Here is a 23845-nt window from a genome sequence, read left to right as displayed (position 1 = left end):
CTGATGACCAGTGTTTTGAACTGTGCATCTGAGAGGCTGGCAATCTCTTGGTTGCTTAGAGTTATGGTCTCTGGGACTTTGAGTTCTTCTTGCGCCATCTTTCGGGCTGTTCGTGCCTGTTACATAGCAGGATCAGAGCCCTAGGTGTTCATCAGAGCAGGGCAAGTAAGTTGCTGGGTTGTGATGCTGTATGTGGGGGCGGGGTCAACGAGGAGCAACGGCGATCCCGTCTGCAGCCTCCCACTGCGGCCCCCACAGGTGCCGCAGCTGCCACCGTCACTGGGGCCTGTGTGTTTCATCCCACTGCACTCGAGTGTGCCACCGCTGTCAGCCCTCCACCACTGGGTTCGCCCACTGGGGCCTGTGTGGTCCGTCTCACTGTGTGCGAATGTGCGACTTTGGTCAGTCTGCCCCACACCCTGACTGGGTCTGGGCTACCTGTGCCCCTAGGTCGGGGGATCTTTCCTGCCCCACCCTGCTCCACTGCTGGCTCTGCCCCTCTTACCGTCCGGTTGAACAGTTCGTTGTTGTTGGACTTCCGTATAATTCAATTTTCTGTTCTTTGGCTGTGTCTTTGTTTCTCCAAACCTTTGTTGTATTCAAACTTGGTTGTGGGAGAAGGCACAGTGTTTCCACCTATGCCTCCATCTTGGTGGAAGTCCCCCTTCTTTACTCTTTAGAGTTAACAAAAAATGAAATCTTACTCTGTGTACTTATTTGGTTTATTTTTGATCAACCTTTTATTTTATTTTTAAAGATTTTATTTATTTATTCTTAGAGGGGAAGGGAAGGAGAGAGGGAGAGAAACATCAATGTATGGTTGCCTCTTGCCCCTACTGGGGACCTGGCCTGCAACCCAGGTATGTGCCCTGACTGGGAATTGAGTCAGTGACACTTTGGTTTGAAGCCTGTGCTCAATCCACTGAGTTACACCAACCAGGGCTCCAACCCTTTATTCCCCCCCACCCCCAGTTTTTCTAATAAAAGTTTTAGACATACAGAGTTATTTATAAACACCCATATACCCACTCCCAGCTTCTACAAGTAATATTCTCCTGTATCTGCATTTTCACATATCTATCCACCTACCCCTCTATCCATCCATTACTCTTATCTTTTTTTTCGATGCATTCCTTGGTAAGTTGCACCCATTGGTACACCACACTCCTAAAGACTTCAGCATGCATATCACTAACCAAGTTTCACATTAAACCCTTTAGTTTTTATACATGTAGATTATTTAGTTTTCAGGAGCTGTACGGTAAACAACACGTAGTTGAATTTTGAATTTAGATTAAATCTGACAGTGTTTATCTTTCAAAGAGACACCTCTAACTCTATCATATTGATTGTGATTGTGGAATCTCAGTTCTCACTTCTGTCTTCTAATTTTCTGTCTTTCTCTGTGCATGCCCCCTTAACATCCCCCCTTTTATTCTTTTGTGGTCTTTTGTCATGTATTCAACTTCTTTTTGGTCTTTTCTCTCCAGTGAACATATTTCATTTTCCCCCCTACCTTTAAATGGAAACAAATATCAAGTCTAAATTTTTATATTCACATAAAGAATAAAGCAGCATGTTTCTTGTGAGATGAGATCGTTGAAAGTCCTTTTCTTTCCTTAGCTGTTGAACCATTTCAAAGTTTTGGCCCGAGGAATCCCAGACTAAGAGCATGCCTGGCTCTCATTTTGCGAGAGGGGGAATGTGAGGCCCAGTGGGGGAAAGATTTTCTCCTTCTGAGAAGCCGCAGCTTCTGAATGGAAGAATCAGAGGGCTGGCCTAAACCCAGGGCTTCTAGTCTACCGCCTTTGGCTCAGACAACAACCAACACTTAAGAGCTTCTGGGCAGATGAGAAAATATACTAGTTTTAGAGGATTAAAGTAAATGGATTTCTTAGTTCCTTGTGGAAGTTTAAAAGCCTACCAGGAAATCCTACCATCTTCATAATAAGAAAAAATTTAGCTTATATTCTATTAAGCTTTATGTCCATAATGGAAAAAGCCTTTTTCTTAATAATATCCCCTCAAATATTTGAAGACTATTCTTAAGTTTCCCCATAGTCTCCTTTTCTTGAGAGTAAATAATCCAAATTCCTCTAAACTTTCCTCATGAATTTTTCTTCCCATTCTTTTACTAATCTTTATAACTCTCCATGAATTTTCTTCAAATTTTCTATCTTGCTTCTAAATCGTGAAACCAGGAAACAACAAAGTGCTCAATAATACTGATCATCGAGTTTACGCCAAAATGTGAGGCCCTTGAGGGCAGGGCTCATTTCTTACTCACCGTTGTTTCCCTATATTAGGGAAAACACACTTTTTTTTCTCTCAAAAGGGCCAGAGAAATATTTTAGGTTTTGTAAACCGAGAGGCAATGTCCTCTACTTTTTGAATAGCTGTGCTTCCTTTATGTTTTATGTTATAAAAAAAGTAAAAATTATTCTCACAGGTGTAGGCCAGATTTGGCCTGGAAGTGCCACTTGGTTCCTGCTGTGGAGTCCAGCACGTGTGCGGTGCACAGCTGGCATCTAGTAAAGTTTGTCGAATAAAATAATGCATGCATCTGTGAAAATGATGCTGAATTTCTGTCTTCTACATCCTTGATTAGCACTTCTGCTGGCTCAGTGAGCTCGTCCCCTCCGACTCGTGGATCTTGTCTGCCAGGCACAGTCTAGGGCAGTACTTTCACATGCTGGTTGTGCTTGGGTCGTTGGATTGTTCCTCCATAGTCTAAGTTTTATTTTAACCTAGCCTTATTGTTCCTCCCTTAATCTAAGGTTTGTTTTAATCCAGTTTTATTGCTCTTCCCTGACTGTTAAAATGTGGTTGGGGCACTCTGTTAACTTTCATTTGCTGGTGGCTTTGGATCTCACCTTTAATTTAGTGAAGCCATTTTGAACTTTTGTTTTTCCAGTGTGTTCCGCAGCTGCCCTAGTTACAAATTACCTGTGAGCGTAACAAGCTACCCCAGGCCACTGACAAAACCAAAATGCTGGATCCAGTTCAACCACCTCTACCGGAGGCACCAAGCTCTATTTCCATTCTTATGGCTCCTACCTGCCCTGCAGGGGTTGGGAAAGCTCATTTCTACTTATTGTCCTGGAATAAATTGGAAGGAGTCAGACAGCCTCACAGAGAAGACTGGTGCTTGTAGCAGAAGAAAAAAAAAAACCCTTTCTTTCTTTTTCCTGAGATTTTGGGCCTGTAGAGAAAGCTTGTCACAGCCCGAGGGAGTGTGGAGTTTTGTACTAGTTAGAAGAATTACCATTCTGAGCTGAATTTGGATGAAGCAGTCCTGAGCGGCACAAAGCCATCCCATCAGGGGGATTTAGCTTCTCTGTGGGATGCCTGGAGGCTGATCCCGGAGGCTGATCTGGGAGGCTGAGACCCAGTGCAGCGTTCCTGCCATCCCCTCTGTCCCACGCCCTGGCTCAGGTAAATTGATTCCTGGGCCCACAGGTGCCTCTGATGCAAGCCCCCTGTTTATCTGCAGTGATCTTGTGTGGGTATCACTTGATCACAGGCCAGCAGTACCACCTCTGAAACCTGATGGTGGGTCAACAAGGAGCCATGCCTCTTCAGTTCACAGCATCCTGCCTTGGGAGACGAAGGGGCTATTAGATTTAGGCAGATGTGACCTAAGTCTGACAGAAAACATGGCAGGGAGGGGTCCTTTTCCTCCAAGCTCCAGGCTAGAGAGGTGGTTACAATTGTCAATGCAGAGGAACTAGGAAAAGCTTGACCTTGGTTCCCTAAGGGTGATATGCATTGCCCGTGGCCCTTTTTATTCAGTCTTCTTACCCCTCCCCTGCCCCTCCCTGTGGCTGAGATGGCTGTGATTGCTATCCTTAAAGATGTCCAGGAAAGCTGCATTTATTTACAACAACTTCCTTCTTAACCAGCTGGGGGAGGTTGCAAAATAGCCAACCCAGTGGTGGATCAATCTTTAACATTTCTTTCAAATGTTGAAGCAAAGAAAATGATGACAATTTTAAGGCTGTATTAGGTGGAAATGATCTACGAGGCAGGGATGGTGGCAGCTGAAGGTCACAAATCAGGCGGCTGCCTTGGGCTCGGTGATGGAGAAGGAGCATGGAAAGCAATGGGAAGTGTGTTCCTGAGTTTCATAAGAGCCCAAGTTCGGGAATTTATCAACGCATGCCCAGGGTTTGCTGTAATGAGCCTCTTTACTCCTCTCATAAAACAAACCGGAGTCTGATTATAAGCTGCTTGGCCTTCCGTAGATAGGGAAATTAATTCACTTCGATATTAGAGGGAAAAGTATTATGCCTTTTTTTGCTTACCTGATAAATAGCCTCACTTGCATGTGGGAATCATGCTATTCCCCATCCGGTTAAAAAAACAATGTCAATGATGTTGCATTTGCATACTTTGCATCATTATTGTTTGGAGAGACTTTTTCAAGACCTTTTAGAGTCTAGGTATACAGATTTTCTATTTTTGTTACAGATCCTTGTTTACTCTATGTGTCGATCAGGACGGGCTTGGCCATGCCTGGGGCAGCAAAACCACTTCAAAATCTCGGTGCCTTAAAACAACAAAGGTGTATTTCATGCTCCTGTTACCTGTCCATCATACCCAGTTTGGGCTGTGCACCATGATTTTTTCTCTCAGGGACCCCACCATCCAGAGCAGGGGCTGACAAAGTTTTTCTGTAAAGGGCCATATTTTAGGCTTTGCGGGCCAAATGAACTCTGTTACAGCTACTCAACCCTGCGGTTATGATGTGCGAACAGCCACAGACAATAGGAAAGGCTGCAGACAATATGCAAAAGGATGGGTGTGACTGTGTTGAGATAAAACTTTATTTATAAGAACTGGCAGCGGGCTGGATTTAGTCTGTGGGCCGTATGTAGTGTGCCCACTCTGGGGTAGGGACAGGAAGGAGAAGTGGTGAATCTTGCACCAAGTCTTCAAGGCTTAACCTCCACTCACACTTTACTGGTCACACACAGCAAGCCACCTGGCCACACCTACCTTCAGTCCTCATTTGTGCCCTGAAGAACTGAAAATATTGGTGAACAGCACCAATGTTCACACACCCCCTTCCCTAGTCTTTTTAGAGACGCCACTATTTCCTCAGCTTCTAGGCCACCGCTTCCTAAGGCATTTAAAAATTGCAATCTATATAGTTTATTTGATAACCCAGTTGCTTTGATGGGAGCTAATTAAATTCAGGAGATGAATAGGATCTAATTTCCAGCAGTCATTCTAAGCATTTAAGGGTATGACATTTTCCCTTTGAGCCCACCAAGGCTCCACTGAAGCCCCTTCACCAGTCTGAAGCCAGATTAAATTCATCCAGCCAACTTTCTCAGGTGTTTAGATTTCTGGTTGGATGTCTGGCATCCAGACAGTGACAGCATCCTCCTTTTGACTTTTTTTTTTTCTTTACAGAAGTTGGGGCTCTCTCACCTTTCACTGGGGCAGGATTGGGCACAGGTCATGCTGACTACCTGGAGCCCCCCTCTCTGTGTCCCCAGGGAAGACCAGCAATTCCCACCACGCAGAACTCCTGGAGCCTTCCCTTGTCTTTCTGGGCATCTGATTCTTTATCTCTAAATTCTGCAAGGAAAGGAAAAGTCGCTTCAACCAGGAGAGGGCAGTGTGCGCAAGCTCTACAGCACTCGACAACAGCTTCTTCTGGTAGAGGCACAAATTAAAGGAGTAATAATGAAACCTGTCTGTATTCAAACGCTGAAACTATAGCACCCATCATAAAACATAAGCCAAAACACCATGCTAGGAGTGTACTCCATAAAAAAAGAAGAAATGCAATTTATTAATAACTTGTACATTTCTCAAGGTACAAACTGCCTGGTTAAATCAAACATTTTTAGTAGCTGCTTCTCTTCTTTTCCTACAATATGGGAACTCACGCTCTTTGAAACAAAGCTAGCCCTGTGGCTGCTCGGAGAAGGTCCCAGTGACCTTGGGGGCTGAGGAGAGACAGGAAGTTAAGGTCCTATTGAAAAAAGAATAATCTGGCTCTTTCAGGCATCTTCTCCCATAGGCAAGTGAATACTATTTCAGAGAAACTTAATGCTAAATGTGGGACACAAGTATGACTAAATACTAATGGTTCCCTAACGGCTAAAATGAAAGATGCCAGCATTTCATAAACAGGAAAAATAGGAAGAGACAACTCGTCCCACCCTCTCGGTTCATTTGTACCTACACATCTATCTTTCTGAGGTGTGTTCTTGACAGAACCATTTAGAGCTCTTTTTTTTTTTTTTTGCTGTAAATTTCTACTTAGCTGCTAAGCTTTCTCCCTGGATCCTGACGATGACCATCTGCCTCAGTCTTCTTGTCTGTAATACAGGTATAATCACAGGGCCTGTCTCAGAGGATGTCATGAGAGTCTTATTATCTTGTGTTCTTCTGTTGTCTCTTCAGCAGCAAAGATGAAGGCAGTACGCAATGACCAAAGCGGATGTTTGAGAGAACTGGATGACAGGCCACCAAAGTAGCAAATTGGAAGAGAACTAGTAAAAGTGATAGAAAGTCAATGGATCAGTTTACATCACCACAGTGAACGATTTCAGACAGAGAGATTGAGAATTCCCTATAGTTGGAGTGCCAACTCAGATACAAATAAAATGAAAACCCTAGTCATACACAAGCCCATGTAAATCAGCAAGAGAAGCAGATTGGTGTGGTGTATGCAAGAGAATTAGCATAGCATGGAGAGAATTCATGGTGACCAGTATGGACAAGAATGAAGGCTAATCACATGTGCACAAGCAAATGCTGCTTATTCAGAGCATGCTGTATAGCAAGGGAGTCAGCCACCCTCACTTGCACTTGGTAGACCCAAAAGCAGAAGAAGTGGGACACCTTTATAGTGAGGAAGGGAGCACCTCTGCCTTGCGGCTGCATCCTCATTCACAGGACCAATGTCCATCCTTCTCCTGGCCAGAAGCTGCCCAGGGGTTGGTTAGAAACAATCCAGCTGCTGCTCACCATGGGATTTTTCTATCCAACTAGATCTCAAGTGTCTTTAAATACCACTAGGTGAAGATAAAATTAGTGTAAATCTGGGCACGTAGCATCTTAGCTAGAAAGTGTGGATTTAGTCCTGCATTGCCTTATTTCTCAGTGTACCCACTCTTTACTCTGGGTTGTACAGAGCTGGTTTTATAGTGTGAGCTGCTTCATGGACACTCACAATGTGTCAGAAATTGCATTGGGGACTAAGGAAACGAAGACGTACAAGACTGGGGTCTCCTGGTAGACGTAGAAGGTAGGTGACAACATAAGGTCTTATGTTCTGAGTGTGGGATTAGCTACTCCTTTTTATGGGCACTAATGACCGTGGGTCTCAGCCTGTCCTAGAGCCTGTCACAGTGCTATGAAATTGAAGGCACATTTCTGTTTACCCCACTGGACCGAGATCCCTCGAGGACAGAAACTTATACACCTGCTGTGTTGCCAACAACTCAGCCAGTACCTGGTACATTGTAGGAAGATTATGATGTGAGCTATTTGGTCGCACAAAAGCAGGTTCAAGTCCCAGGTCTTCTACATATTACCTGTGAGAACTGGCACAAGTTACTTAACCTTTTTTAGGCCCTGTGCTTTTATCCATAAAATAGGATAATAATAATCATAACAATCTACCTCATAGATCATTTCTATATGATTGGCACATGTTAAACACCCGATAAATATCTTTTGCTACAATTATGAATTCAATGGCCTTGAAATTCCAGTGGTACAACATTTACACAATGGAATACTACTCAGCCAGAAAAAGGAAATTCTACCCTTTGCAACAGCATGGATGAACCTGGGGAACATTTTGCTAAGTGAAATAAGCCAGTCAGAGAAAGACAAATCCCATGTGATATCACTCTTATGTGGAATCTAATGAACAAAATAGACTGACAAACAAAATAGTTTCATAGATTGAGAGCAGACTGACAGCATCAGAGGGCAGGGGGGTTGCAGGGCTGGGTGAAAAAGGTGAAGGGATTAAGCAAAACAAGCAAACAAACAAAACAAAACTCATAGACAGCAGTATGGTGATTATCAGAGGCTAAAGAGATTGGGGGGAGGTAGAAGAGGAAAAAAGGAAAAAAAAACAAATTTCAGTGATTAGATGAAAATAATTTCAGAGCAGAGAGGAAGGAGGACTTGCTGGAGCACGTCCTGAAGTCTGGGTCTTTTTTGGGGGGTGGAAGCCAAGGGAATCACTCCCACGTTATGTGGCACTAGGAGCAAGTGATAGCACAGCGCGGTGCTTCTGCACGGCACACAGTAAAATAAAACACACCGTTAATCACGAGGCATGAAGAACTTGAACTCATGACTTAAAGCAAGGATTGAAATGTTTGGGAATTTCTGTTCCACATCGCAAATATTAGCAATCACCTTCCCATGGACACTTGGCGAAATCCTGATTTAATTACTGGTGCTTCAGAAAACGGGTCTTGGCTGTGGGGAGAGTTCAATAGGGGTTGTTCATGGATTCTAAGGAGGAGAAGAATTACGTTAAATCCATTTCGTAGGGGAGAAAACAAAGAGAGGCTTTAAGCTGTAAACCTCAATTTCTCCAAGTGTTAATAATACCTTGTAAAAATTGAATGATGTACAAATATGAAAGTAGCAATGGCAAGTAGTTTTTGAATACTGGAAATAGTGGAGCTTTATTTTCCTTCTTTATTCTTCTAGTAATTGAAAAAGTAACATTTGGAAAATGTATAGTATACTATAATAGTTATCCAAGATGAAAAACAAATGCATAAAATAACATTATTTTACTTAGGAATAGTGTGGCTGAGTTTGCTGGTTACTGTGCCCCCACATCCATCCTCCTTTTCTCCTGCTGTAGTAGAATCCCCAGTTGTAAGAAGGGTCCATGGCTGCTTGGAATAATGACTGTATTTTCCAGCCTCTTTTGAAGGTGGTGTGGCTATGGACGATGGGCCGTGATGAGAAGTTTTAAGATCTCTCTTAGCAAATTTCAAACATGCAACACATTACTATTAACTACAGCCACTATGCTGTCCACTGTATCCCCATGACTTATTATTTTATAGCTGGAGGTTTATACTTTTGACCCTCTTCAAGCATTTGTCCATCCTCTACTCCCAGACCTCTCTGGCAACCATGAATCCTATCTCTGTATCTATGAACCCTCCCCCCTTTTATTAGATTTCACATGAGATCATCTGGTGTTTGTCTTTCTTTGTATGACTTATTTTACTTAGCATAATGCCTTCAAGGTTCATCCACGTTGTTGCAAATGACAACATTTAATTCTTTTTTTTATGGCTGAATAACATTCCAGATTTTTATCCACTGATGGACCCTTAGGTTGTTTCCATAAGCATCGCTTAATGAGGAAATCTATTAGAAGTGGTTCAAGCAGCTGATAGGGTTAGTTAGCTCTACTTTCTGCTCTCCTGGTGAAGTCTTCCCTCGTCCTCCAGCTTCGAGTAGTTTTGAATGGCTTTCAACAGCTGTGGTTGGTACTACTCACCTTGCCCCTTAAAGGTAGGTGTTTTGTTTTTTTTTTCTGTAGAAAGCTTTATTGTTCCTATTTGCTCCGCAGCATGGGAGAGGGCTCCCAGGTGGTTAAAAGGAGGCCCAGTGGTTTCAGGGAGAGGCTCAGGCAAAGAAACAAAAAGCAAAAAGCAAAAAAGCTCAGGCCAAAGCTCAGTCAGACAGACACCAGGGAATGCAGAGGGGTCCCTCAGAGGCCTCTAGGCTCCTAGTGACGCTTGAGGGTGAGCCTTTCAGAGAGATACTCGCTCATCCCTGCCTTGGAGCCAGTCCACCCGCAGAGGTTAGGCAGGTGGCCACCCAACTTCTTGATGAGTTTCGCCTTCTAGCCCAGGAAGTGGCTCTCCAGGAAGTCACAGAGATGATCATCTGTGTGGACAGAGCCCAGGGCATGCAGGTCCAAAGGGCCTGGTTCAGGTTCTTATCCACGACCATGGTGGTTTCCATGGTGTCTGAGTTTGATTTACCCTACTCATCTTGGGACAACTTTAGTGTGTCCTGGAAGGGGGTGCGGTTGCTGCGCTGATTTTGCATCTTCAAGAGATGCTCAGCAACCCTGACCTGTACTTCTCCGAGGCCAACTCAGGGAAGAAGTGGCTCACACCCTCCAGAGCCACAGCGTCCTGGCTGAAATCAAAGCCCAGAGAGAGGTAGGTGTAGGAGGCCTGCAGATGCAGGGTGACCAGGCGGTTGATGGTGGCTTCCACCTCAGTGGAAAAATTCCGATGAATTTGGGAGCTCATGGTTGTTTGGCAATAAGGAGTTAAACTCAGAAAACAGTGTTTGGCTGGTCTCAGAGGCCAAGGATGGCTGAGATGGTTCCGAAGGTGGTGACTGGAAAGCAGTTTGGTGGGTGGTTGAAGGCTGGAAGAAGGAGCCTCCTGGGTCTGTTCCATCCAAACACTGGAGCAAGAGAAAGGACTGCGAGGGCACTCCCTAAACTTAATATTTTATAGTTTAAAAGTTTATATCAAGGACTTTTTTGCTTCATTGTATCCAATTCAGCATCTTTCACATAGTAGGCACTTTATGCATTCTTATTTATTATCCAGTGGCTGTGTTGACTCAGAATGGGTACTGGGGCAGACTGGGCTTGGCTGTAGTCATATCTTAAGTAAAAGCTGATCCTCACTTTAGGGTGAGTTTTTTGAACACTGAACAGTTGACTTACCGCAAATGTGACCAAGAAATAATCACTTACCAACTCAGCAAGGCAAATGGTTGATAACTGCTTGACTAGTAAATTCTTAGGATTTTTTTTTAAAAATGTAAACTGAAGAGAATTAAATTAACCACACTTCCGAAATCTTGGTAAATTAGCACTGCTACGTCATATAAGGCTGCTGTTGTTTGTCTGTATTTATTCCTTTCTATGTCATACCTATTCTCTTCCCTATGGACAGTTGTTCTAATGCGTTTGGCATGTATTTGGGTTGGTCACAAAGTTCATTTCAATTTTTTTCCATACGATGGTTCTAGTAGTGCTTAGTAGCCTTTAACTTCATTTGAAACAATTTTGTTAGATTGTATTGTGACAGCTGTCATATTACTGTGCATTTAGAAAACCATCAAAATTGGTGAATTTTTGTACAGCCATTTTAATATTGAAGATGGAAGAAAATAGGCAACATTTTTGGTGTATTATACTTTATTATTTCAAGAAAGGTAAAAACACAACTGAAATGCAGAAAACGATTTGTGCAGTGTATGGAGAAGATGCTGGGACTGATCGGGTATGTCAGTGCTGTTTGTGAAGTTTCTTGGAACTTTTGACATTTTGGCCAAAGAAGTCTTTGCTGTGGGGCTGTCTTATGCACTAGGAGATGTTAGCAGCACTCTGGTCTCTACCCACTAGAAGCCAATAGCTGGAGATAGCCCACGTCCTCAAAGTATTCATATCAATAAAGTTACTGGTGAAAATAAAAAAAAACATGTCTTTTATTTAAAAAAAAAACTCTAAATGGACTTTTTGGCCAAGCCTGTATCTTTTCTTTGTATATGTTTTCAAAACTGTACTGATAACAAATAACACTTGTAGAGAATTAACCACATGCCAGGTTCTGTTCTTAGGTCTTTAAATATAATCACTTAGTCTCATAATAACCTTATGAGTTAAGCACCTTTACTAACCCCATTTGGTAGATGAAAGAACTGAGGCATAAAGAGGTTGAGTAAGTTGCCAAGGTCACACAGCTGCTAAGCAGTAAGGTTGGGATCTGACTCAGGAGGCTGAACTCCTGAATCCCACTCTTATCGCCAACCACACCCTGAAATGTGTGCTATGCTTTGTGTGCACACATTTTTCTTGCATGTGTAAATGGTACTACTGTGTGAATGGTCCTGCTATAAATCCCATTCTGTTTCTTACTTCTTCCACTCAGTACTTTGCCTTGAAGAAGAACCCATGTTACTCTGTCCATTTATGATCCGCTCCTCCCGTGGCTCTACCCAGGTGAGCATCCGTCATACAGTGCCTCTCTACTCTCCCGTGATGATGCTCCAATTTCCTGCCTCTACGGATAATCCTGCGACGAACATCCTCCCCCAGGACATGGGGGGTGATTTTTCTTCATGTGCTAAATCTGTGCCTCTCATGAAACAGGAAGCTGGTAGATTTAGAACCCTTTTCTGAAAAAGTCCTTTAGGCTACTGCCGTTATTCTCAGGTACTGTTCCAGGGGTAGGATCATCTCAAGGTGGGACATAGGTATTTCTATATGGGAACTCAGAATCCCTTTATTGGGCAAGTAATCACTTTGTAAATGTTAATTCCTGCTGCTCATGTGCTAGTTGGTGTTGGAGGTGACACAAGGATGGCCAAGACCTCCTTGGTCCCAACAGGGTGGAGGTGAAGGGCATGGACTTGAATTTGGAGTGACATAGGTGCAGAGATCACCCCTGTTAGCTGAACCTGTGTGAACTTGCATGTAAGTTTCTTAAACCCTCCAAGGCCACTTTTCTCATGCTGAAAATGGAGATAATTAGTTGGTTGTTGTAGGAATTAAATTCATGTTTAAAATGGGAATAATTGTTGTTGGTTGTGAAGATTATCTTAGGTATGTAGAGGGACTGGCACAGAGCATGGCCTGAGTGTTCATATATATGGGATAACTCCTGCCCTTGAGAAGATCCCAGCCTAGTGGAGGAGACAGATAGGAACCCAAATATTCACACTGTGCCATAAAAGGACCTCAACAGCAACATGTACACAGTGTGGTGGGTGCACGGAAGGGAAGACACTGAGGAAAATATTAAGAGTTGCCATTAGTTCCTTGCCCACCTGTTCCAGACCTGTCTATATTTAATTTATTTTATCCTGGCCTTCTGAGGTAGATATTACTGTTTCTACTTAGTAGAAGTAGAAACCGAGGCTCCATGACAATGTGCCACTGAAACTCGCTCAGCCTCTTGAGGTGCAGGAAAGACTTGCATTCCTGTGTGGCTCACTCGAAAGCCTGTGTTGTTTCAACTACACCAAGGAGGAGCAAGCATTTGATCTGGATCATTAAGGATGAGCAGGGGTTTTCTATGTGGACAGAGGATGCCGACATTTTTTTGGCACCTTGACTTTAGGATCTTTCCAAAGAACCATATTTTAAAAAATGTATTCACTGATCGCACACAAGTTAACTCAGAATTTACTCTGGCTAGATTCTAGAAATGCAAAGACTAAGGGATAAGGTCTCTGTCATCCAGGGGTTTATAATCCCATCAGACTGATTGGCTACATGCACACACACACACCATCCATAACCAGATGGTACAAGCTTGCCTTAGTTGCATTCCCAGAAAATGATGCAGGTATCCAGTGGGTCCAGAGGAGGAAGAGGTCACTGAGGGCTCTGTGCCAGAGGCAACACTGAGGACTAGATGGGGCTGCAGTTGTACATTCCCACAAAGAGGGCACTGGGCTGGGCACATGGATGAGGTCCAGTAGTGTCGTGTGCTATGCCAGTGTTGCATGAGAAAGAGGGGCACAGACTTGTAAATTCATGGTGAGTATAGGCTCCTGTATTGATTCTGTGGGGTGCATGCTCAACATGGTCACTTTTCCCTTACAGAATTGGCAGAAAGTGCTACTTCTTTGGACTCCAGAGCCTCTTCCAGCCCTCAAATTCCTATACTTGGCTTGTGTTTAGGATGGTACTGCATAAAAGCCGCATTGCTTAAATGACTAAGGTCAAACCAGTGAGGAAAGATTCTTGTGATATCAGGAATATGAGTCAACTGAAGGTTGTTGAAGCCCAAAGAGGTGGTCCCGTGCCTCTGTGGCCAGCCCTTTGGTGTTTCTAAGCTCTATCTCAACTTTTGAGGGAAAGCCCAAGTGAGATCAAGTGTGGAGGAACAATCCTGTCTACATTTCTGGTGCCCAAGCTAATGTCATGAACACATGCCCGATATCAAGGCACTAGGCTGAAGGGCTGGTGTTCAGTTGGAGGTGGAGGAACAGCCAGCAGGGGGTGAGTTTCACTCCCAAGGAGATTCAGTCTATCTATTTCCTGTGCACCACACAGTGGAATGGGGGACTGACCAGGGCAGTGGGAAGATTGCCTAATGCTGGATTCTTACTCGTTTAAGAGGTGATATTAGTGTAAAAGTGGAAAGAAAGGATTTAATGGGGGCATGTCTGAGTTTGTTGGGAGAAGAGGGTTTGGGGGAAAACAGAGATAAACTTGGAAAGGGATGAGATGGTGGAAGACCATGGAATATAGGATAAGGAATTTGGGCTTAGTCCTCTCGGGTGATATTTGTCTGACCAAGGGATGGCCATTTTAAGGGAAAAGTGTCAAGAACACTAAACATGGCAATTGTATGTAGGCTGGGTTTGTTGAGGACCCTATTAGTACTTTGGAGCCCAGTTGGGGATGGTGCCAAAAGTCTTGTGAAAGGCAATGAAGGCCTAGAAATGGAGTTGGAAAAGAATAGGAAGCAGCACAAGAGGTGTTCTGGAGAAATAGGAGGGCACGTGAGCCTGTGTGGCACAGAATAGTCACGCCAGCATCATAGTCACCCACTCTAACACAAGTACAGACTTGCCTTTCTTGCTCCCTAAGGCCCATGCAACCGATGTCTTGAGGCTGAAGTAGATCTTAGTCAAAAACCAACTGAGAAATAAATGTAGACTTTAGAAGGAGGCAGCACCTTGGATTTTTTGCTGGCTTGTGGACTGGAGGATGTGGCTTTGAACCATTGCCAAACAGGTTTCCTATCTAGACCTGGGGACACCCCAGTGCAGGGAGAGTCTAAGTCAGTGACTGCCCTGGCCAGCTGCGGGGCTTCGATAGTGTGGACAGAGGAACCACATGTGCAGGAACCTGTCCAGGTAGAAAATGGGGACTCCTTCCGGCATCCAATGACATGTATGGAAACTTAACTGTTTGAAGAAGAATGAGCCAGGGGTGAGACCAGTGAAAAGTTTTACTGGATGGGAAGGGCACAGTAATGCGCAGACATGCAAGAAGAAGGAAATTGACTTGCCTGACATTGCTGGACATAATTAGAGTGGAGAATAGAATTGGGAGTAGAATCTGTGGCCTAGACTACCCCATAGGAATTATTTAATGAACTGGTGTTGCCCGTTTGAAGGCAAAAGCGAAAGGGCACACCAGCAATCTCAGGATGAAGCACAAAGGATCGGCGACTGGTCTAGGAGAAGGCCTCGTGAGGATGCCCTGTTTGACCTCCGATCTGTTCCCCCACAGGGACTCCACAGTCTCTTCACATACTTGTACCTGACCATAGCCTGCATGCTTAAATCTGGCAGGTTAAGAGAGAAAATCTTTGGAAGCATAGGAAAAAGCGTTTTCTTTTCTCCTCTCCTCTTTTTCTTTTTGCCTTGATCCATGAAGTAGGAAATTCCACCTTGTGGAAGAATGAAAAACTTGGGAAGAAATCCTCTGTCCCTTTTCCGCTCCCTTCCCTGCCTGGGAAGACAGTCCCGGTGTGTGAGAGTCCAGCCCTGTGGGGTCTCCCTTTCCCAGCAGCCTGTCCTCACCACACGGCCATTCTTTGCCTCTCTGGACGCTAAACTCCATAAGGCAGCTCTACCGTTTGGAGGGAGGTCTGGTGTGCTGGTTGGAACTTGGTTCTGATTACAGGTGAAGGCAAGTTCTCCAAGGTAGCCTTATTGTCAGCGAAGCTGATCACTTTTACTCTGTTCATGTAAGTTGATCTCCTCAATGGTTCATAACCCACAAGGGATGGGATTACTTCTCATCACCCCTTAAATCCTACTATCCACATCAACATGAAAATCCCAATTTTGAAGTTCTTTGAAATTTTCTTCCTCTTTCTTTTTCAAAAAGTTATCAAACTGAGTGACACTCTGAGCTGTTTGCACTTAAGTTAAATGCTTTGCCTTGCCTTTACATAGCCATGGTTGGCCCTGATATAATGTACCGGGCTGCAGATAGCTCAGATGGATACACGTACCCACACATATAATACACTTGTATATAATGAATACACTCAACTCCCAGGGTTTGTAAAGGACTCTGCAGGTCATATGCGTATATGGGCATGCTTGTGCGCATTCATGTGTTCACCAACTTACCACAGGTGCACACACTAGCACGTGCACGCACTTTGCCACATGCAAACATACCCATATCACACACACATGCCATGAACACACACCCAAATCACAACATGAATGCACACAATACATACCTACACTGAGTACAGATGATACACACAAGTACAAGCCTCATGTATGCACCCCACAGGCACACACACAGCACATGAACACTCCCCATGAATACAAGAACACACACACCACACACACTACATACATACAGACCATGCACACAACCCCCCTACTCCACTGTACCTGCATGGCCTCACGGATACAGCAATGCACGTGCAACCCCAGGGCCTGTGCAGACCTATGGAAAGTTCCCTGCCGCATCCCCCCCACCCCTGCGCATATATACTCTTTCCTCTCTTAATCCTGGGGTCCGTATATATGGACCTACACAAAGCACACACACAGACCAGAACAAACCTCTGGACTCATGTGAAAACAGCCACCAGGGCCCTGGGAGGCCGAGCCTTTGTGCAGAAGCCACCACTCCCGTGGACCACCCCCCGCCCCCAGGAAGGCGCTCCAACAAAGGAACACCTGCACTCGCCCGACATCTTTATCTCTCTTTGCCTTCGACTGAGCCTCACAATAAAGTGGCGCACTGAGGGGCACGGCATGACAGCGTCATTAAAGTGAACATTGCACAAGGAGCGTTGCCTGAACTGAGATGCTTCTGATGTTTTTGTTTTCACGGAAGCGTTGAGGCCAGCAGAGGGAAAATTTACAGTGGCCAGAGCGCAAGGAGGCCAGCTGCACCCGAGAGGTGAGCTGGCCAGGCTGCCCTGAGCCCGGCCCTCATTTCCCTAAGAAAAGGGAAAGGAGGGTAGTGCTTGGTGCATGGCCAATAAATAAACGGGGCTCACCGGGCGAAATGCACACACCATGCCGGTCAGAATATTACTATAATTACAAAGAAAGTCAACCTCGTAAAGTGCAGGAACACAGCTCATTTTTTCTTCGTCATACATCTGCGTTTTAGGACGGTGCATTTCCATGGTTTTTCTCTCAAGCGCGTGCACACACGAGCATATACACATTTCTACTTCAGTTGTTTTTCAAAGGCAAATCTGGTCAGTCTGTTCTAAAGGAAATGTCTGAGTGTGTGTATTTCGTGAATTTGGAGATTTCCACACCAAGTGCTTTTGCTAAAAATGGCCACTGCTCATAGATAAGACACCGCACTCCTGTTAATGTTATTAGCAGGCAGAGCAGCGGCGTCCACAAAGCTCAGAGGAGGGAAATGATACCGGGGAAGTGCACGGTGCCAAATGAGTGCGAGGTGATTGAGTGTTTTCATCACTACCTCCACAGTGGGCTGGAGCCTGTTCGTAAGGGCTGCCTGGTGTGGACAGGGAAGGGGCGGGCAGACCGTCCCAAGGCAGCTTCCATTGTCCTCAGAGACACGTCATCTCCAGGGACAAAGCCTGGGGTCACACTGTTTGTCCTGATAAAACTCCTGATGATTTTTTCTTCTCCAAAAAGCCCTTTTTCTTTGGTTAGCCATAATAAAAGCTTTTCCTTCTAAACATACGTCCTTACATATCAATAAACTAAGATGAAAAATTCCTTGTCATTTGCAAACAATTGTGTCTCTCTGTGACTTGTTATCTGTCCAACCGGATGCTATGAAGTCTCTTTGAGGGCTCTGACGAAGACAGAATATTCTGTGTCTGGTAACAAACACACGTGAAGGCATAATTATGGAGTGTGGGCTGGGATGACCAGCACGTTCTCTCAGACCGACCAGATGGTCGTTGGGTTTGTGTATGCAGCTCACTTCCTGTCCTTTACATATGTTCAATGGAAATGGGACTGGCCTCCAATGATAAGCTGCTCCCTTGGTGGATTCTAGAAACTTCTGTCCTTGTGATCTGGTCTGAATTTGCAAACAGCTGCCTTCTGTTGTTCGATATTGTGCAGGTCATTCTAAAATCAAAGTTAGAATGAGTTGCATCATATTTGAGTTCTTGAAAAGCTTTTAAATTGTAGTTAATTCTGTGTTAAAAAACAAAAACTAAGTAGTTGGAAGAAATGATCCTGATTAAAAAAACATATTTGATTTAGAAATGATAATTCCAAGGCAGGAATTAGGGAGCTGTTGTTCAGAGGGCACAGAGTTTCAGCTCTGCAGGGTGGGAAGAGGTCGAGACTTGGGCAGCGGTGACGGTCGCACAGCCGCGCGAACGTGCTCAGCGCTGCCGAGCTGCATCCTTACGCATGATTAAGACAGTAAATGAAATGTTCTGTGTACTTCCCCACGATTACGAAACGTGAAAAATAAAACATTATAATAGCTAGGTAAGTGCTGATGATAGAATAAATGCAGGTTTTTTTCCTTTTTTCTTTCTTTTTTTATTTTTTGGTTGGGAGAGGTGTACTGTGTTAAAAAATCTTGCTTCCTAAATGTCCTGTTTCTTTTATCTGAGAGTAATGGGTTGGTGAGACTCTCTAAAGTTGACTTATTAATGCTGCTCTGTGGATAGAGTACAGCATGTAAGCTTGCGCACTTGCTAATGTGATCTTTTGTTTTAACCTCATGTAAACTGTGGAACTCTAACCAAATCTTTGGAGATTTAATTATGCTGGAAAATATTCTTAACCCCTCTCATTTCAAGTCAGCTGGGTTGCTATTCATTTATCTTTTAAAGTAAAACCTTTAGCTTCTTTCACTACTTTACTCAGTTGGGTGTCACAATACTCTCCTTCTTCATAAAACACTTTAACCTATACCCTTTCCATCTCGACTTTTTAAAGATAACTTTTTTTTTTGTTGCCAGTTTAGAGGCTGCTGGGTCTAGGGGAAATAGCAGTGGACATAGGGCCAGGAGACTTGATCCAGATTTGTGAGCTACTGGCTTATTTCTTGAGGTCTCAGTTTCCTTATCTGTAAATGGAGGCAATAATTACCCTACACATAGGGCTGTTCGGAAGTTCGAGTCACACAATAATAAGAGCTACTATTTATTGAGTGATTACTATGTGTTAAGTACTATTATAAGTTACTTGTAGGTATCAGCCAAAGTAGTTGACCCTCAGAATAACATGGTGGAAACATCTTTATGTCCATTTTACAGATGAGATGTCTAAGCACAGGGCTGTATGGAAACTATCCCCAGTCACAAAGCCGGTCAGTGTGAGTTTGAACCCAAGCAGCCTGATTGCTGAGGCTGCTCTTAATGACCATACACATTTCCTCTATACAGGTGCGAAAATGCTAACTACTTTAACTACAGTACAAGGTGGAATAAGTGAGCAGAGCTGACTTTTCCTAGGTGTACTTTCCACGTAGAATGTTGGTTCTGTGCTCACTAGGTCACCTCAGTAAATCTCTCTTCAGTCCAGAGGCTACAGTTTACCAAGATGTAAATAATCTGGAACATCTTCATAGCAATTATTGTTCCTGCAATATAAGTAATTATCTGTGCAATCATACATTTCATATTTCTTGCTTCTCTACTGTAAACTCCATGAGACCAGAGACAATGTATAGCTATGACTTGCCAATAACTAGTGCGATGCCAGAACATACTAGGAGTTTAATTAATAATAATGAGAATAAACATTTGTTGAGAGCTTATCACATGCCTAGTGCCAAGGATTTTACATACATGGACTCATTTAATGCTTACAACAGCCCCATGAGGAAGGTACTGTGATTACCACCTCCATTTTACAGATGAAGAAACCGAGGCTCATGGCACTTAAGTAACATGTTCAAGGTCGCGCCATTGTAAATGGTGGAGTCTGGATTGCGACCAGGTTGTCTGACTCCAGGGCCTGCACCCTGTTTCAGTTCCTGACATAGTGAAGTAGCTGAAACCCGAATCCTTTCTAACCTGGAATTGGAACCAGGGGTAAAACATTGCTCTAAAACTCCTAGAAATGTGTGATATTGGCTTCTGGGGAAGGTGCCCAGTTTGGGGCAGCAGGAATGAAGAGGCTGCAGGCTGGGAAGCTGGCGACCCTTCTTTCTATGCGGTCAAACATTTAGCGAACTAAAGCCCCTGACAACCTTGGCAGTGAAACCGAGCGTCTCCTCAGCTCGTTCCTCTGGGGAAAGTCGTTGAAAAAGGTCAGAACAGTGGCATTGGCCGCTTCTTGACAATTTCAGCAAAGTTCTGTAAGTAGAAATCATGCCGATTCGGAGCAAAGATGCAAGGTGATTCAGCTGTGCCAGGGGAGGCCTTGCCTTCTCTGCCTGTGGCCTGTAGCCTGAATTGACCCAGGGTCTGGTCGTGTGAAGCTCCTCAGGACTGAAACAGCCAATTGCTTCTGAACTCCAAAAAGCAGGAGATCAGATGCAGTCCAAGCTCTTTTTGGAAACCCCCATTTCTTTCATTGCTCTTGGAGAGGTCCGATGTGGAATGGGCCAGACGTGTAAGTGCTGAGGCTTGGGAAATTCTAATTGTAGCTACTACATGCCAGCTACGGGCAGAAATGCTTTACAAACCCCATTTATCTCACTGATGCATCACAGTGACCTCTGAGGTAAGTATTCTTACCCCCACATTGTAGATGGTGAGAGTGATGTTCAGGGAGGGTAAATAACCTACCCTGAGTCATGCTGTTGTAAATGGTGGAGCTAGGACTTGAACTCGGGTTGGGCTGATTTTAAAATCTAGGCTTTCTCTCTCTGCTGGAATGGAGGTATATTTTCCTGGAGCAAGGCAATAGTGTGGTGAGGTCAGGTTGCCGTGCAAAGCAATGTCTTGGTGGCCATAGCCCAAGAGGCTGTCCCCTCCAGCATCCTTTCTGTAGGGTCTCTGGGGTGGGCACTGGTCCGTGTCAGAAGCCGAGCTGCTCCCACAGCTACTGCCTGAGGTGCCAGGCCCCGCTGTGCTCAGAGCCGCTGAGGCGCACGCACACTGCAGTTCTTAGCAAGTGCGGAGCCCCACGCTGAGCACGGCAAGGCTCTGATGCTGGGATTTGCCAGGAGGGCTGAGTATTTTCTTCCTCAGGAAAAACAGTCATTTTTATTGACACCTAGGAGAGAAACATGATGTTTGTATTCATAATTAAGGAGTTTATTTTCCATTTCAAGGAACACAGCAGAAGAAAGTTTAGACTGCAAGGGTGTGGACCAGGTTGGGACAAGTGAAATGCAATGGAGGAGATCAGCCTTGTTTCCACACTGGCAGGTCCTAAAGGTAAACCTAAAGGGTCATCCTCGGGACAAACACACACGTTTGCCGCTAACACTTATTATTCACTCAACTGCATATCAAGCTCTGTGCTTAGCAGTATTCACTGGGCTATCTCATTCAGTCTTCATGAACTGGGACTACTGCTACCCGTTTTATAGACACAGAAGCTGAAGCTCAGAGGGGTTAGGTGCTTGCCCAAAGTAACATAGCTGGGAATGGTAAGGGCAGATATATACCCAGGCCCTGTGGCTTCAGGACTTCGACTCTCAGCTGCTGTGCTACACACTCTTTACGTCATGTATCACCGTGGCAGCCTTCCTTAGCCTGCAATCATCAGGAGGCAAGAATTGTGCATTTGTTGTTGTCAGGTCTTTTTATGCAATGATCTATTTAACCTCATAACAGCATTAGCAGGCAGCTCGTATTATATTCTCCTGCTTCAGAGATAAGGAAACTGAGCTCCCCAGAATTTAAGGGTCTTGTGTGAATGCTACAGCTGGGATCGGGATTCAGATCACATCTGTTGGAATTTCAGTCTGCTTTTAAAGCACAGCATCTGCCTTCCTTCCTCCACACCTAGTCTTGTACCTGAAAAGTATTTCAGAATATTAGTAATAGCTAAAAGAATGCAAGTTTTAAATGTTTGCATTGATTCATATAGGAAGACATCTGAATTTTAGTTTAGTGAAGAAATTTGCTGCCTCATAATATTTACATTTATAACTGCACTTCTCTAGAACAATAAAATAACCTCTTGACATGGGTAATTAATGGAGCCATAAACCATTCCCACAAATGGCATCTGCAGAAACAAGGTGAAATGAGAGCTGTCATTGGAGCCAACCCCATTCGAAACTCATTTCAAAACATTTAACCAAAGGGAGATAAGGGAGAGATGCGTGGCTGTTGGTTGCAGGATCATTTAACTAACAGCAGTGTGCTTCCAAATTAAGCCTTCCATTTAGAAATGCTGAATGTGTGTGTGTGTGTGTGTGTATGTACATGCTCATGCACGTGTCTGAGCGACTCTCCGGCCACATGAGCCAGTTACATTAATTATCTGGATGTAGGTTTTTCTGCTCTTTTAAAGAAGGCAGCCTGTCTCCCCTGGTCCTATGCACACTGTCCATTAGGGACTTCCGTGCTGTAAAAATACCTTGGGCATATGCCTCTCTCAGTCTTTCTGGGCTTTGGCTTCTTACTTTGTAGAATGTATTTCTGCAAACTTGCGAGGGCGATAGACAAGTAAACAGATGAAATATGACAGAGGACTTTTAGACATGTGCCAGAACCCCATCAGAGTGGCTAAAATGACACAGACGACATCAAGCATTGGAGCAAAGGAAACTGATTCACTTCACGTAGGCACGCAAATTGGTACAGCAACTTTGGGAAGCTGTTTAGAATTGTCTACTAAAGACAAAAGAATACAGACCTTATGACCCAGTACCTCCATCACCAGGCATATACCAACAGAAATGTGCACATAACGTTCAACGGAAAGACTCGCACAAGAATGTTCATAGTAGCCCATAACCCTCAAAGGGAAGCAAGCCAAAAAAAAAATCTATGATTAATTGGAAAAACATACCAAGGTATATTCACTTAATGGAATATGGTGTATACAGCAATGAGGAAAAATCAACTCCAGTGACATGGGTAAATCTCACAAAAGTAGTATTGAAGCAAAGAAGCCAGGCACAGGAAGGAAGTGTGTACTCTATGAGTCCATTTATAGAGAATTCCAAAGCAGGCAAAACTAATCTCATTGTTACAAGTCTGAAGAGTAGTGATCATCAGAGACCTTGGTGGCGAGGCCTGGGGATGGTCTCCGAAAAGGGATGAGGCAACTTCTGTTATTCTGATAGTGTTTTATTTCTTAACTTGGGTGCTGGCTACATAGCTGTGCTCACTTTGTAAGAACTCATTGAGATGTGCCTTATGCTTTGCACTCAACTAGTTGTATGGCACACTTTGGTGTATTACACAAAGAAGCATTCACATTATATAATTACCAAAAAGGGACATTTAAGCCAGAATTGAGGTAACCAAGGAAGACTTCCTGTAGGAGGTAGTTCATAATCTTTATCCTTTTACCTTTACCATATGTCCTGGATTCTGTACTATAAATACACTGGAATTTGTTTTAGTTGGAAATTATTTCAATTGATCTGCCTTTCAAATTTTATTTTGTATGTGAATATCACAGTCTTAAATTAGAAATGTTAGGTCAAGCATCTGTTTATCACTCTTCATTTTAAAACTTCCCTCGTCTGGTTGCTTCTGTTACTCATCCACATGAGCTTTAGAATAATCTTGTCAAGGTATATAAAACAAAATATCCTCCCATTAGAGTTTTGATGGGGAATTACCTAAATTATAGAAATGACATTAATTGGCTAAGAAATAGATAACTTGACAATATTTAGTTTTATCAACCAGGAGCGGGGTTGGCCTCCCTACTGCTTACTCCATTTAAATCACATTTTCTTCTCCGTAGGATGTTTCTGATAAATGCTACTTCATGCCCTGGGCCAGCCTTGGACTGACCAATTGCTTCTGATCTTTGCAAAGGCATAATATCACAG

The 23845-nt window shown here is 43.9% G+C and overlaps 1 pseudogene; it reads right to left on the bottom strand.

Moving 5' to 3' along the window:
• Positions 1 to 9739: 9739 nt before the first annotated feature.
• Positions 9740 to 10341, bottom strand: LOC119002438 (ferritin light chain-like; annotated as a pseudogene).
• Between the last annotated feature and the right edge of the window lie 13504 nt (positions 10342 to 23845).

The sequence above is a fragment of the Sturnira hondurensis genome, unplaced genomic scaffold (assembly GCF_014824575.4).
Source record: "Sturnira hondurensis isolate 20B ecotype Veracruz unplaced genomic scaffold, ASM1482457v3 Scaffold0017436, whole genome shotgun sequence".
Classification (NCBI taxonomy): domain Eukaryota; kingdom Metazoa; phylum Chordata; class Mammalia; order Chiroptera; family Phyllostomidae; genus Sturnira; species Sturnira hondurensis.
This window is presented reverse-complemented; position numbering and strand designations above follow the sequence as displayed.